This window comes from Triticum urartu, chromosome 4A (genome assembly GCF_056163025.1).
Source record: "Triticum urartu cultivar PI428250 chromosome 4A, HENAU_Tu73, whole genome shotgun sequence".
Taxonomy (NCBI): Eukaryota; Viridiplantae; Streptophyta; class Magnoliopsida; order Poales; family Poaceae; genus Triticum; species Triticum urartu.
Genome location: NC_141876.1, coordinates 539,438,024 through 539,454,666, shown reverse-complemented (window position 1 = coordinate 539,454,666; position 16,643 = coordinate 539,438,024).

Below are 16,643 nucleotides of genomic sequence, written 5' to 3'. Positions count from 1 at the left end.
GGTATCTTGGGTACCTACAAGCCCTAGGATCAAGGTAGCAACAAGAGACAAAACCACTATGCATCACATTGAAATAACATTAACTCAAAGTAGATATGGTTATCGAGGACCGGAGGGTGACTATGATAAAGAGGCCTTTCTACCAAAATTGGCATAATCGCGATCGGGGCGATATGGTGACTCTACTAGAGTTTCTCTCGCTACGTGATCAAGCTTGATGCAGATTCGGTTGATTTTGAGGAACTTTTTAAGTGTGAAAACATAGGGTGAAAATTATAAACACCACTAATTTGTAGAATGATTAGCTTCAAACTCCATATAGCATCCAAACATAGATATTGAGATTGTAATCCTTTAGAATCAAACTCAAATCTATTATACTAGACTTGGAATCTACTTGAATAAACCAAATTCAATGTTTTTAAGACATAAAACTATAATTAAAATCTAGCCATTGAAAGCATGTGGCGGTGGCGGGGCCTACTGATGAAGACATGTACCTAGGGTAGGGACACGGGCCTGACCCAAGAGTCCTACTCTAGGACACCCCTGGGAGAAATCACCTTTCAATCGACTTGAAGGCGTCCCACTCGACGGGCTCAAGACACTCGACCAAGAAGCTATCACTCGACCAAGAAGCTATCAATCGACCGCCAGGAGATCAGCAGTCGCTCTGTAGGCAAACGGTCAGCCGTTAAGTAGTCTTCATGGTCATTATAGCACTTTATTAGAGGCGTTACCAGTAACGCCCAATCTTAAATGTACTTTAAACCCTGCATTACTGAGGGCAGGAGGGGGCCGGCGAACTCTATATAAGCCACCCCCCTCCTCAGTAGGAAGGGTTCGCACCCCTGTAACCTATACACGCATAATTCAGTCGACCGCCTCCGGGCCCCGAGACGTAGGGCTATTACTTCCTCCGAGAAGGGCCTGAACTCGTAAACCTCGCGTGTAACAACTTCCCCATAGCTAGGATCTCACCTCTCCATACTCACCCCCCTACATCAGTGTCAGAGTTAGAACCACGACAGTTGGCGCCCACCGTGGGGCAAGAATCTTAGCGCTTAGTTGGAGAAGTTGTGATTTTTCTCGATCCCTTTGATCATGTTTTCTTGCGGAGTTTTGGTGGAGGGCCGCGAGATCCGTCTCGGCGCGTTCACCTTCATCGTCGACGACTCTGCCTGGCTTCAGGAGGCGCCGCTCGACATCGACGCGCTCCCCGCCCGCGGTGCGACACATTTCCGCGCATGCATTCGCGGCGTCCTCCTGCGGCAACCGTCGACCCAATATGGGTCGGCCATCGTATCGTCTCCCTGCCCTGTCTCCCACCAGCGCAAGCGCTCCGGTCGGTCAAGACTTCAGCGGTGGGTGAGGCACACCGTGGCCCGCCAATCGGCAGCCCCGCAAGTCGCGGCCATCGAGCCCGTCGAATCCCTCTACGGCCTGTTCGATCTGTCGACTGGCTCCGTGGAGACCGCATCCGAGTGCGACAGCAGCGATCCAGCGGCTGAGGTTCTGGCGATCGATGGGACACACAGTCCCCCTGGTTTCCCTCGCACTGACGGAGGCGCGGGTGGGGGCGATCCGTCGCATCCCCACGACGAATATCTCCCCGAACCTCTCACGTCATTGCAGCGAGAGGAGCCTCGCCGCTGGAACATGGACACGCTCCGCACTCCTATCGTCGGAGAGACCCCCGAGGCCCGGGCCTTGGAGGACGCGCGTTTGGCCAACTTGGCCGAGCGCACTCGACTGGAGAATCTCCAGCGAGCGCTCGACGAGCAAGCGCGTCAGCGGGCTCCCGAGTCTAGTCGACGCCCGCTCTTCCCGCCGACGCAGGTATATCGAACCCCAGTTTAGAATCTGGCCGCCGCGGCCCGTATAGCAGAATCGATTCAGCCCTCCCAGTCGGAGGCTGGCAGGGGCTTGATACAGATCAGAGCATTGCTCCGGGCGGCGGGAGACCAGAATTCCGCTGTCTCTCAGTCGCGGAATAGGATCCATAGTCAGCCTGTCGTAACAGATACAGTCGAGTCAGCTCACAGCCCGAGATCGCCCCCGAGGCGTGAGGGACGTGGTGGCCAGCATGATCAGTACAGGAGGAATGAGCAGTATGATCACCGATTCGACCGTGATGATCGACGTCGAGTGCCAACCCCTCCCCCGAGGAGTGGGTCATATGCGCCTCGGCGGCAAGATGACAGACGCCCTCATAGCGTTGGGCAGAGGATTCCAGTCGACCCCAGAGACCCAGGCTTTGATGCGAGATCCATCCTCGTTCAAGGTTTGGTTAACAGGAACAGAGCTCACTAAGAAGGCCACAACAGAGATGCTCCTGCCAGCAGCAGAGTACGCGCTTCAGGGCCAGAGTGTTTCAGTCGAGCCATCAGAGCCGCAGTGATACCTCCCAATTTCAGGTTGGCGACTGGAATCGGCAAGTTCACCGGTGAATCTAAGCCTGACACCTGGCTCAAAGATTACCGAGTGGCTGTACAGATTGGCGGTGGCAATGACGAGGTGGCCATGAAGCATTTGCCTCTCATGTTAGAGGGCTCGGCCAGAGCATGGCTAAATCAGTTGGCACCCAGCAGCATTTACACTTGGGAGGACCTCTCCCGAGTGTTTATCACAACCTTTGAAGGAACATGCAAGCGACCCGCAGGCCTAACCGAGCTGCGGTCTTGCGTGCAGAAGCCGAATGAAACTCTGAGGGAATACATCCAGAGGTGGATCACACTGCATCACTCAGTTAAGAACGTGTCGGACCATCAAGCGGTTTGTGCCTTCAAGGAAGGTGTTAAATACAGAGAGTTGAATCTGAAGTTTGGTCGAACTGGAGAGATGTCTCTAAATCGGATGATGGAGATTGCCACCAAGTATGCTAACGGAGAAGACGAAGATCGACTCCGGAGTGGCAAGCAGAAAGCAGTCGCCCAGGAAACTGGAGGCAATTCCAGTCGGAAGCAGAAGCGGAAGGCCGAGCCGGCCGCTCCTGGGGAGGCCCTGGCCGTAGCCCAGGGAAGCTTCAAGGGAAAACCCAAGGGCACCTGGAAGCCCAATAAAGTCAAGGATCAAGATGGAAACGATGTTTTGGATCTGCCATGTCACATCCACACCAAGAAGGATGAAGAGGGTAATTTCATTTACCCAAAGCATACCACTCGACAGTGCCGCCTCCTGATCCAGCAGTTCCAAGGAAAACAGTCCAAGGACAAGGAAAAAGAGTCGGACAGAATCGAGGATAAGGAAGACAGTGACGATGGATACCCCCAAGTCAATTCCACCCTGATGATTTTTGCCGATGTCGAAAGCAAAAGTCGACTGAAAGTCATTAACCGAGAGGTGAACATGGTTGCCCCGGCAACGCCCAGTTACCTGAAGTGGTCCCAGACTGCCATCACATTCGACCAGTCTGATCACCCGACGCACATTGCCACCCCTGGGAGCAAAGCTTTGGTGGTCGACCCAATTGTTGAAGGCACTCGACTGACTAAAGTCCTGATGGATGGAGGCAGTCGCCTGAACATACTATATGCTGAAACATTGAAAGGAATGGGCATTCCGATGTCCAGACTCAGCACCAGTAACATGAGTTTCCATGGAGTCATTCCTGGGAAGAAAGCCCAATCACTCGGCCAGATCGCTCTTGATGTGGTTTTCGGCGATTCAAAGAATTACCGCAAGGAAAAATTGACATTCGAGGTCGTGGACTTCCAAAGTGCTTATCACGCCATTTTGGGCACGCCAGCTTACGCACGCTTCATGGCCCAGCCATGTTACGTGTACCTCAAACTGAAGATGCCTGGCCCCAAAGGTGTGATCACTATCACAGGCAATCGGAAGAAGGCGGAAGAGTGCTTTCAGAAGGGCTCAAAGATTGCAGATGCTCAGATGGCAGTGGTCGATCTGCAAGAGTACCAAAAGACTGCCGACCCAAGCGAGTTGCTACGAGCCAAGAAGCCTGCTTCAGAATCAGCTTTTCAGTCGTCCGGTGAAACAAAAATAGTCAACGTTCACCCGACCGACCCCGATGCTGCCCCGACTCACATCTCAACGACGCTTGATTCCAAATAGGAGGAAGCGCTCATCCAGCTCCTCCGTGAGAACTGGGACATCTTTGCATGGAAACCCTCCGACATGCCTAGAGTTCCCAGGGGGCTGGCTGAGCACCGTCTACGGGTCGACCCGAAATTCAAGCCTGTGAAGGAACATCTTCGGCGGTCCGCCATCCAGAAGAAGCAAGCCATTGGCGAGGAGGTGGCTCGGCTCTTAGCAGCAGAGTTCATCCGAGAAATTTACCACTCCGAGTGGCTCGCCAATGTCGTCATGGTCCCCAAGAAGGACAAGTCACTTCGCATGTGCATTGATTTCAAACATATCAATCGGGCCTGCCCGAAAGATCATTTTCCTCTCCCTCGCATCGACCAAATAGTCGACTCGACTGCGGGGTGCGAGAGATTGTCTTTCCTAGATGCTTATTCCGGATACCATCAGATCCGTCTGTATGGACCCGATGAAATCAAAACAGCTTTCATCACCCCATTCGGATGTTTCTGTTATGTCACTATGCCGTTCGGCCTCAAAAACGCCGGAGCCACGTTCATGAGAATGATTCAGAAGTGTTTACTCACTCAAATCAGTCGGAATGTGGAGGCATACATGGATGATATTGTGGTCAAGTCACGCAAAGGTTCCGACCTGCGAGCTGACCTTGCCAAAACTTTTGCCAACCTCAGGAGGTATGATATCAAGCTCAATCCATCAAAATGCACATTCGGAGTTCCAGGCGGAAAGTTACTCGGTTTTCTCATTTCCGAACGAGGGATCGACGCCAATCCTGAGAAAATTGGCACCATACTCCGGATGAAGCGTCCTGTGCGCGTGCACGATGTCCAAAAGCTTACAGGTTGCTTGGCCGCTTTGAGTCGATTCATTTCTCGCCTCGGTGAAAAGGCATTGCCTCTCTACCGACTGATGAAGAAGTCTGACAAGTTCGAGTGGACTCCAGAAGCTGACGCAGCATTTGCAGAACTCAAAGCTCTGCTCTCCACCCAGCCGGTGCTTGCTGCCCCAATCAGCAAAGAGCCTCTGCTGCTGTACATTGCGGCCACAGGACAAGTTGTCAGTACAGTACTCACGGTCAAGCGGGAAGAAGAAGGAAAGGCCTTCAGAGTTCAGCGCCCAGTCTATTATCTGTCTGAAGTTTTGACTCCTTCAAAACAAAGATACCCTCACTACCAGAAGCTTGTATATGGGATTTACATGACCACGAAGAAGGTCGCACATTACTTCTCTGACCACTCCATTACAGTCGTCAGCGACGCCCCACTGTCAGAGATACTGCATAACAGAGATGCAACTGGTCGAGTGGCCAAGTGGGCGATTGAACTCCTTCCCTTAGATATCAGGTTTGAAGCAAAGAAGGCTATTAAGTCCCAAGCGATCGCAGATTTCGTCGCCGAGTGGATTGAACAGCAGCTTCCGACTCAAGTTCACTCGGAGCACTGGACCATGTTCTTTGATGGATCTAAGATGCTGAATGGTTCCGGTGCTGGGGTAGTTCTATTCTCCCCCCGAGGAGATAAGCTCAGATATGTTCTCCAGATTCACTTGGATTCCTCCAACAATGAAGCAGAGTATGAAGCACTTTTGTATGGGTTGCGCATGGCCATTTCACTCGGTGTCCGTCGCCTCATGGTCTATGGCGACTCAGATTTGGTGGTTAATCAGGTGATGAAGGAGTGGGACGTCAGAAGTCTAGCTATGACTGGTTATTGCAATGCAGTGAGAAAGCTAGAAAAGAAATTCGAGGGGTTAGAGCTTCATCACATCCCCCGACTCAAAAATCAAGCAGCCGATGATCTGGCAAAGATAGGCTCCAAGAGAGAAGCCATTCCCAGCAATGTGTTTTTGGAGCACATCCGCTCGCCGTCAGTCCAGGAGGATCCTTTCACAGAAGAAGCCCCACAACCTAAAAGTGCCACAGATCCGACTGAAGTCGAAGTTCCTGCCGTGGTCGACCTGATCATGGAAGTCTTGGCCATTACTCCCGACTGGACGATACCATACATCGCATATATCCTAAGGAAAGAGCTCCCAGAGGACGAGGAAGAGGCTCGACGGATCGTCCGCCGATCGAAGGCCTTCACGGTCATAAAGGGGCAGTTGTACAGAGAAAGCGCGACTGGAATCGGTCAGAAGTGCATAACTCCGGAAGAAGGTCAGATGATTCTTGATGAGATCCATTCGGGGACCTGCGGTCACCATGCGTCCTCCCGGACCATTGTGGCCAAAGCATACCGAGCGGGATTTTACTGGCCAAGAGCGAATGAGATGGCAAAGGAGATAGTTGACAAGTGTGAGGGGTGTCAGTTCTACTCCAACATGTCCCACAAACCCGCATCAGCCCTGAAGACCATTCCACTCGTCTAGCCCTTCGCTGTCTGGGGACTGGATATGGTCGGCCCTCTGAGAACAGGCAGGAGCGGATTCACCCATGTGCTTGTGGCAGTCGACAAGTTTACCAAGTGGATTGAAGCTAAACCCATCAAGAACCTCGATGCTAGCACTGCTATTAGTTTCGTCAGAGGACTAACGTTCAGATATGGAGTCCCTCACAGCATCATCACTGACAATAGGTCAAACTTCGATTCAGACCAGTTCAGAGCCTTTTGCGCCTCTCAAGGCACTCGTGTCGACTATGCGTCAGTCGCCCACCTCCAGTCGAATGGACAAGCTGAAAGGGCAAATGGTCTGATCCTCAAAGGACTAAAGCCTCGGCTAATGCATGATCTCAAGCACGCAACAGGTGCCTGGGTCGACGAGCTCCCGTCAGTTTTGTGGGGATTAAGGACCACCCCTAACCGGTCGACTGGAAGAACCCCATTCTTTCTTGTTTACGGAGCCGAAGCCGTTCTGCCAAGTGATCTCCTTCACAACGCTCCCCGAGTCGAGCTTTACACCGAAGACGAAGCAGAACAGGCTCGGCAAGACGCAGTAGACCTCCTGGAAGAAGAAAGAGAGATGGCCATGATTAGATCGACCATTTATCAGCAAGACTTGCGTCGATTCCATGCCCGACATGTGAAGAGTCGAGCCTTCCAAGAAGGAGATTTGGTCCTCTGAGTGGATCAACAGAAACCTCACAAGCTTGCTCCTACTTGGGAAGGCCCCTTCATCATCACCAGAGTCCTCCACAATGGAGCGTATCACCTCTACAATGTTGATCGCCAGATCGACGAGCCGCGAGCTTGGAATGCGGAACTACTCCGCCCCTTTTACACTTAAGTTCCTTCCCATAAAGATGTAATAAGAGAAACTTCCGCAGTCCATTTTTATCAAAGTCAAGAGTGTTCCAATGATTGCTATCACTTCTGTTTACATACGAGAACCCCCAGTGGGCGACTTAGCCGCGAACCCGTTTCGCCTAAGTTTAAAAAATCCTACCGAGTGGAGAGCAAACCTCCCACTCGGGGGCTTAGCTGCAGTTCAGCACTCGCCTAAGCTCTCCTACGAAGAGACTTAGCTGCGGTCAGCACTCGCCTAAGTTTAAAAAATCCTGCCGAGTGGAGAGCAAACCTCCCACTCGGGGGCTTAGCTGCAGTCCAGCACTCGCCTAAGCTCTCCTACGAAGAGACTTAGCTGCGGTCAGCACTCGTCTAAGTTTGAAAAATCCTACCTAGTGGAGAGCAAACCTCCCACTCGGGGGCTTAGCTGCAGTCCAGTACTCGCCTAAGCTCTCCTACGAAGAGACTTAGCTGCGGTCAGCACTCGCCTAAGTTTAAAAAATCCTACCGAGTGGAGAGCAAACCTCCCAGTCGGGGGCTTAGCTGTAGTCCAGCACTCGCCTAAGCTCTCCTACGAAGAGACTTAGCTGCGGTCAGCACTCGCCTAAGTTTTAAAAATCCTACCGAGTGGAAAGCAAACCTCCCACTCGGGGGCTTAGCTGCAGTCCAGCACTCGCCTAAGCTCTCCTACGAAGAGACTTAGCTGCGGTCAGCACTCGCCTAAGTTTAAAAAATCCTACCGAGTGGAGAGCAAACCTCCCACTCGGGGGCTTAGCTGCAGTCCAGCACTCGCCTAAGCTCTCCTACGAAAAGACTTAGCTGCGGTCAGCACTCGCCTAAGTTTAAAAAATCCTACCGAGTGGAAAGCAAACCTCCCACTCGAGGGCTTAGCTGCAGTCCAGCACTCGCCTAAGTTCTCCTACGCAGAGACTTAGCTGCGGTCAGCACTCGCCTAAGTTTAAAAAATCCTACCGAGTGGAGAGCAAACCTCCCACTCGGGGGCTTAGCTGCAGTTCAGCACTCGCCTAAGCTCTCCTACGAAGAGACTTAGCTGCGGTCAGCACTCGCCTAAGTTTAAAAAATCCTACCGAGTGGAGAGCAAACCTCCCACTCGGGGGCTTAGCTGCAGTCCAGCACTCGCCTAAGTTCTCCTACGCAGAGACTTAGCTGCGGTCAGCACTCGCCTAAGTTTAAAAAATCCTACCGAGTGGAGGGCAAACCTCCCACTCGGGGGCTTAGCTGCAGTCCAGCACTCGCCTAAGTTCTCCTATGCAGAGACTTAGCTGCGGTCAGCACTCGCCTAAGTTTAAAAAATCCTACCGAGTGGAGAGCAAACCTCCCACTCGACGGGTCATCCACAAAGAGATTCAACGACGAATCAAGTTCAAATAAAGCCTAAAAGATCCGAGAGACCTCAGATCAAAGTACTCGAGCCCACAGCTCGGCAGAGTTAAAACTGTTACACTTCCACTCGGCATTCCGAGGCGAATTTAAGGCAGAGTTCAACGGATTACAAAATACACTCGGCATCCCGAGGCAAGTTTTTTCATTCCTCAGGAGGAGGAGGACTAGCAGGGGCGACGAACTCATCCAAGTCGATCCCATCTGCGATGCGGGTAGCAGCAGCAATGAATGTCTCCATGAAGTCCTGGAAGTTGTGCTTCCTCGTGTTGGCGACTTGGATGGTGGCCAGCTTCTCCTCCCGCACCTCCTTACAGTGGACGCGGACCAGGGACAGAGCCACGTCAGCACCACACCGAGCTGAAGACTTCTTCCACTCCTGCACTCGGTCAGAGATTCCATTGAGTCGAGTCATCAGAGACTCGAGATCATTCTGGAGCGTAGATTCTGGCCAAAGTGTCGGGTCGATCCGCGTCATGGCAACCTTCAGTTGAGCCAAGTAATCCACGACGCCGTCAACACGAGACTCCAGACGGAGCACGTTCATTGCGGCCTCGTCCTTCACAAAAGAGTTAACAGGGTCCAAGCTCGGCTCCACTCGACTGGTCTCCTCTTCAAAATTCTGGCAAAACTCTGCATACAAGATTCAAGGATAAGACAATTTTCACAGAATGAGTCGACTCAAAAACCAGTCGGAACTGAATGCGCACCTTCAAGCTTAAGGTACAACTTCTTCGCGAGGTCCCCCAAGTAGCTCTCCAGGTCGTTTCTCCCGCGAGCGAGGCCTTCCAGCTTCTCGCTCAGGATGAGGTTCTCCTTCTTCCAACGTGAACACTCCCTGTTGGCTTCATTCAGAGCAGTCTTGAGCTTGGTATTTTCTTGTTCTAAGTGGTCGACCGAAGATAGCTTCTGTGCGGCCAGAGCGGTCTTGTCTTCAGCTTCCTTGCGGGCAGCAGCCAAGTCCTGATCCTTCTTCGCCAGAGCTTCTTTCAGTGTTTCTGCAAAAACGATGATTGAGTCGGAGGAAGCGAAGAAATACTAACCAGTTGACAAAGGCGTCTTACCTGCGGCGCCATCTCTGACTGTCTGCAGTTCCGTCCTGGCCAGCTCCAGATCAAGTTTCATTTGAATTTGCTGCTTCTCCAAGTCAGCCAAGTGGGTTCCAAGATCACAAGATTTCTGAAGCCAGAGAGGAGGAGTTACAATTTCAGTAAAAAGGAAAAAGCAACAAAGGCAGTAAACACTAAGACTACGGTCGACTGCCAGCAGTCCACCATAGTCTCGGGGACTACACCCAGTGGGTGCACTTAGCGTGCCCCCACCGGTTCCTATCCCACCCGACCGACCCCCGAAGTCGAGTCGAAGGCCACCCGACCGACCCCCGAAGTTGAGTCAAAGACAAGTTGCTTCCGAGCAGCTAAGAGATAAAAAACACACACACCCAGTGGGTGTACAAACTTAAAGACCTTCGGGAAAGAGAATCTTCAAAGGACATACCAAAACAGACCAAGTGTTGAAGTCGACTGACCTGGACATTGCTCTGAAGAGCCGAGCTTGCGTCGTAAGCCGCCTGGCAAGCCTCCCGAGCCACTTTTACATGTTCCATCATGACTCCAGCCTGGCGTACAGCCTCCTTCGCAGCAGCCGCTTGGTCCTCAGGGACGGGGTACGCAGCAAAAAGCGAAGACGGATCTGCAGTCGACGCTGAAGGCTGCACACTCGTCAAAGGAACAGCGAAGGTCACGGAAGCCCGAGTGGGTTCGCCATCATCCCGAACTGCAGCCTCAGGCGTGGGAGTGGATTGCGGAGTCTTGCCAGCCAACACCTTCTTCTTCCTCTTCACCCTCAATGGTGCGTCGTCGTCGTCGTCCGGGAGGTCGATAACATGAGGAGGAGCTGCAAGGACAACATTCAATCGACCAACACTTCAGTCGACTCGTAAGCAGGACGGCAGTGATCGTACCAGGGTTGGAGGTGACAGCATCCTCCATCTCTTGGTCGTCGTTCCTGGCAGAGACCTCAGAAGTTGCTCCACTACAAATCAGAAAAGATTAGTCAGTTGGCCCAGGGAATCGACCAAGGATCCGTCCACAGTCGACAAAGGAAAGCAAGTGTTGTCGTTACCCCGAAATGGTGGGAACAGCTATCTTCATCTTGGGCAAGGCCTTGGGCGGCTTAGATGGCGCCGTTCGTGGGTGCTTGGGAGCCTTCCCGGTCGGCGGAGGAGAAAAAGTCCGAGGGCGTTTCGACGACTGCCCGACAGGAGCGGTCGCCTTGCCACGTTCCTGCGTTGGATCATGGGCGAGCTTGGATCGTCCCTCCGGGCGGGAGGGTTCAGCTTCCTCCTCCTCTTCACTGGAGAAGATGTCGTCGCCCTCCTCTCCCTCACCGTCGGACTCCCACTCGACCTGGTCGTCCCCGCTCTGGCCTCCGCTCCCCTCGCCTTCCTCGGTCGGCCCTTGGGCTCCGTTGGGCGTCGAGTACATATCAGTGGTAGCCTGGAAGACAACAGACAGGACGAAAGTCAGTCGACTTACACAAAGAAGACTAATACAGAAGATCAGATATCCGACACAAAAACATACCTGATCCACTTCATATGAGTGGTCGAGTGGAATCACCCTTCTGGCTCCTCGGGGGTTGTCTTTATTCCCTGTGATGCTTGACAACCACCCCTCCAGCATCTCATCGGTGACCTCCTCCGGGTGGATCCGAGTGGTGTCGTCAAGGCCAGAATACAACCACATCGGATGGTCTTGCGCCTGGAGCGGTTGGATGCGCCTCTGGAGAAAGACCTCTAACAGGTCCATCCCAGTCACCCCCTCACGGACAAGTTCAACCACTCGACCCGCCAATACCTTGACCTGGGCGCTTTCCTCCGGCGTGACCTTCAGAGAGATAGGCTTCTCGGCTCGGTCGAGTGAAAAAGGAGGAAGACCGGTCGACTGCCCTGGGGTCGCCTGGTCCTGGCAGTAGAACCAGGTCGACTGCCAGCCGCGGACCGACTCCGGGAAGGTGATAGAGGGGAAACAGCTCTTCCCCCTCGTCTGGATCGCCAGACCCCCGCACAACTGGATAACTTGCGTCTTCTCGTCACTCGACTTGGCCTTCTTCACCGACTAAGAGCGGCAAGTGAAGATATGCTTGAAAAGCCCCCAATGCGGACGGCAACCCAGGAAAGCCTCGCACATGGAAATGAACGTGGCAAGGTAGACTATGGAATTGGGGGTAAAGTGATGGAGCTGCGCCCCGAAGAAATTCAAGAAACTCCGGAAGAACGGATGGGGAGGCAGAGAAAACCCTCGGTCGATGTGGGTGGCGAGGAGCACGCACTCACCGTCGCGGGGTTGCGGCTCGATCTCCCTCCCCGGGAGACGCGCGGCCTCGTGGGGAATGGCTCCTCCCTCGACCATGTCGTCGAGGTCTTCCTGACGGAGCACCGATGGCATCCAATCACCCTGAATCCAACCCTTGGGCAGGGTGGTCCGGGACGAAGACCCACCTCGCGAAGACTTCTTCCCCTTCCCCGCCGCCCCCGCCTTCTTCGCGCGCTCCAAAGTAGTGGTCTTGCCCTTCACCATTGTCGCCGGGGAGATCTCGCACGGGCTCGCAGCGCTAGGGTACGGCCGAGGGTCGCAGGAGGGCTGACGAAGGAAGAGAGGAAGAAAGAAAGAAGGAAGCAGAAGAGAGCGCACGGCTTAGAAACCCCGAGCCGGCAACTTATAAGGGGCCGCTCCCGAGTGGCTGGCCGGTAGGCCCAGGCCATCCAGTCAAATCCCGCAACAGACGCGCGCGCAGTACGTGGCGAAAAAGGCGACGCGGAGATCGAGGAACTTCCGCTTTATCGCTTCCGATTACTGCGGCCGCTCCCGTCCCGCGCGCTTCCCAAAATTCAAATCCCGCGACAACCGCGGGCCACAGAACAACTTGCTAAAAAACAGAAGACCCCGATCGCGTCGGCACTCGGTATGGCACAAACAAAGAAATTCACTCGACGGAAGGCCTGGAATGGATCAAGGCGACTGAAAAAGGTTGGCAACGTCATCCGTGACGATTGTCCCGAAACGAGGCGCTCACGTAGCCCGAAGAACCAATCGGAAAGATCTCCAACTCTTTCCCCACTCTAACCTCGATCCATTCGGGGGCTAATGATGAAGACATGTACCTAGGGTAGGGACACGGGCCTGACCCAAGAGTCCTACTCTAGGACACCCCTGGGAGAAATCACCTTTCAATCGACTTGAAGGCGTCCCACTCGACGGGCTCAAGACACTCGACCAAGAAGCTATCACTCGACCAAGAAGCTATCACTCGACCGCCAGGAGATCAGCAGTCGCTCTGTAGGCAAACGGTCAGCCGTTAAGTAGTCTTCATGGTCATTATAGCACTTTATTAGAGGCGTTACCAGTAACGCCCAATCTTAAATGTACTTTAAACCCTGCATTACTGAGGGCGGGAGGGGGCCGGCGAACTCTATATAAGCCACCCCCCTCCTCAGTAGGAAGGGTTCGCACCCCTGTAACCTATACACGCATAATTCAGTCGACCGCCTCCGGGCCCCGAGACGTAGGGCTATTACTTCCTCCGAGAAGGGCCTGAACTCGTAAACCTCGCGTGTAACAACTTCCCCATAGCTAGGATCTCACCTCTCCATACTCACCCCCCTACATCACTGTCCGAGTTAGAACCACGACACCTACTAAATTCTAAATTCTATTGCACACATTAATCCATCGATGATATCAAAGTAGCTCCTTGGTATGTGGAAGGGCTTGCAAATTCTCATTGATATCATAGAAAATAGATAGTATGAACTCAACGTTGAAATTTTAAATAGCAAAGTTTTATGATGACTTTTGGGACATAGTTGCACGGTTCGGTATGCTAAAAAGTTCAACGTGTCACGTAAACGTTGAAAATGTGTGTAGCCAAATTTATAGTTGTGAAGACAATGTTGAAATTCAACACAGAAATACTGTAAAATGAATAGTGAAAGTGCATACACATGCGCGTCCCAAAGACTATTGGTTTACCCAATTCTTTTGAGGGCTTAACTGTCTTCGGCCTCCTTGTGTTTCAATAGAGGTATGGCCAATCCTGAAGCCAAGGCCACCAGGAAATGCCTCTATATTGGAGAGCTAGGCACTTTGTCGTTACGAGCAACTCTTGTAGAGTCGCCATATCTGCCCGATCGCCATAATAAGAGCTATTATGGCAATTTGGCCAAAAAGATACTCTAGGAGAGCCACTATCTTGTATGGGATTGCCATAATTTATGGAGCTCCCTTCATGTCTGACCTCGTGGTCGCCATATGATAACCCACAAGTATAGGGGATCGCAACAGTTTTCGAGGGTAGAGTAATCAAACCAAATTTATTAATTTGACACAAGGGGAGCCAAACAATATTTGCAAGTATTAGCAGCCGAGTTGTCAATTCAACCACACCTGGAGATTAATTATCTGCAGCAACGTGATCAGTAGCAAAGTAGTATGATAGCTTTGATAGTAGTAGCAACAGCAGTAGTAACGGTAACAGCGATAGCAATGATTTTGTAACAAGTGTGATAGTAACAATAGCAGTAGTAACTTAGCAAGAACAATATGAGAGAAATTCATAGGCATTGGATCGGTGAATTCGTTGGATGATATTCATCATATAACAGTCATAACCTAGGGCGATACGGCAGTAGCTCCAGTTCATAAATATAATGTAGGCATGTATTTCGTAAATAGTCATACGTGCTTATGGAAAGAACTTGCATCACATCTTTTGTCCTACCCTCCCGTGACAGGGGGGTTCCATTAGAATCTAAGGGATATTAAGGCCTCCTTTTAATAGATAACCGGAACAAAGCATTAACACATACTGAATACATCAACTCCTCAAACTACTGTCATCACCGGGAAGTGTCCCGACCATTGTCACTCGGGGCTTGCCGGATCATAACACGTAGTAGGTGACTATAACTTGCAAGATTGGATCTAGAAAATAAATATAATGATGATAACATAAACGGTTCAGATATGAAATCATGGCACCCGGGCCCAAAGTGACAAGCATTAATTAAGCATGGCAAAGTCATAGCAACATCAATCTCAGAACATAATGGATACTAGGGATCAAGTGCTAACAAAACTAACTTGATTACATGATGAATCTCATCCAACTCCTCACCGACTAGCGAGTCTGCGAAGGAATTACTCACTCCTGGTGGGGAGCATCATGGAATTGGCGATGGAGAAGGGTTGGTGATGACGAAGATCGGAGATCCCCCTCTCTGGAGCCCCAAACGGACTCCAGATCTGGCCTCCCGATGAAGAACGGGAGGTGACGGCGGCTCCGTCTCGTGAAACATGATAATTCTTTCTCCCTGATTTTTTCGCTAGAAATATGTGATTTTATAGCGTCGGTTTCAGGGTCTGCAGGGGCACAAGAGGGGGACAACCCACCTGAACGCGCCTGGAGGGGGGTGCCCTGGTGGGTTGTGCCCACCCAGGTGCCCCCCTCAGGTGGTTCTTGGCTCCAGAAATTATCTTTATTTGTATAAAAATTCCTCGCTAAGTTTCGTTCCAATCAGGGGCGGAGCCAGGATTTAGGCATAGGGGGCCAGACTGTGATGAATCCAGCAAATATTATGCCTTGCATAGTATCCAATAGTTTATACTCAAGTATCGTTCACATTTAACTTCGCTTGGTCACATAAGGTTTTTTGGGCAGCTGGAGCATGTGTAGCGATAGCTAATATTTGTCAATAATTCCACATACGCACCAAGAAGACAAAGTTGATAATCAAACTACTATGAAATATGACATGAAATGACATACTATTAAACATTGTCATATGGAAATTTAAGACATACAAACAAGAATAATCATGTATTATCACATGGTTGGCTTTTAACTTGCTTTATATAAGTTTGAATGAGAAATGATCACTGGTTGTATAGGAAAAAATTATTGTTTAGTTAGCAAAAATTGATCATTGTTGCTAGAATACATACCTAAGGAACCAAATCCGCCCCCTTATCCCTTTTGCCGCTAGGTCCAAGTAGATCGGCTAGTCGTTGTTGGCGGGCATATGTGACAACCATAATTGTTTACAGATGCCCGACCAAGCATTGACGAGCCCGACCTTTCGAACTATTGCAGGTGCCTTATCCTAGCGCAACTACGCATCACAAATCACACAACAAAATAACTTAAATTAGATGGAGAAGTGCAATATAATACAATATTAGAATTGAGAGAGATTAGTAAATGATGTGATGTGTTAACCTTGGCTAGTTCGTTGGCCGTAGCATGAAGAATTGGTGGGTGAAGCAGCTTGCACGGCTGCACCACTGTATGAATCAGATTTTTAGGTCGAAGACCAGAGGCAGGCGGCGAAGGCATAGGACCGCAGGGCTCAGAGCTAACCCACACACGCGCTAATCACGGAGATAATGCCCAGCGCCAGAAGATTTAGCGGAGGCCCATGGTGCAATATCCCTGGCATGACTTATTTTTTTCGAGAGTACGCAAATTGTGTACCTTAGCTTTATAGAAGAGTGAAAGAAATGTACAAGAGAGTTACAAGCATAGCCACCAGTCACAAGCCGACTGAGGCCATGGCCAACTCCAACTCCACACACTATGTTAACTCCTCACACAATGTTTTGAACTCCCCACCCTCCCGCTATCGCCCACATGCGCAGCTCATCAAGAATCCTAGACACTAATACAGAGGCGGAGATAGACGGAGTCTCCGGATGGAAGACTCGGGCATTTCGTTGCTTCCATAGGTGCCAACACACCAAAATCACCAGGCTATCGAAAGCTCTACGGTTCTCCTTGCGAATCAGCTTACGGGTGCTACCCCACCACGATTCCAAGTTATAATTCGCCACCGGTGCTGGTGTTGGCGCAATCCTTACACTGGACAAGGCCGTGTGCCATACCTGTCTTGAGTAAACG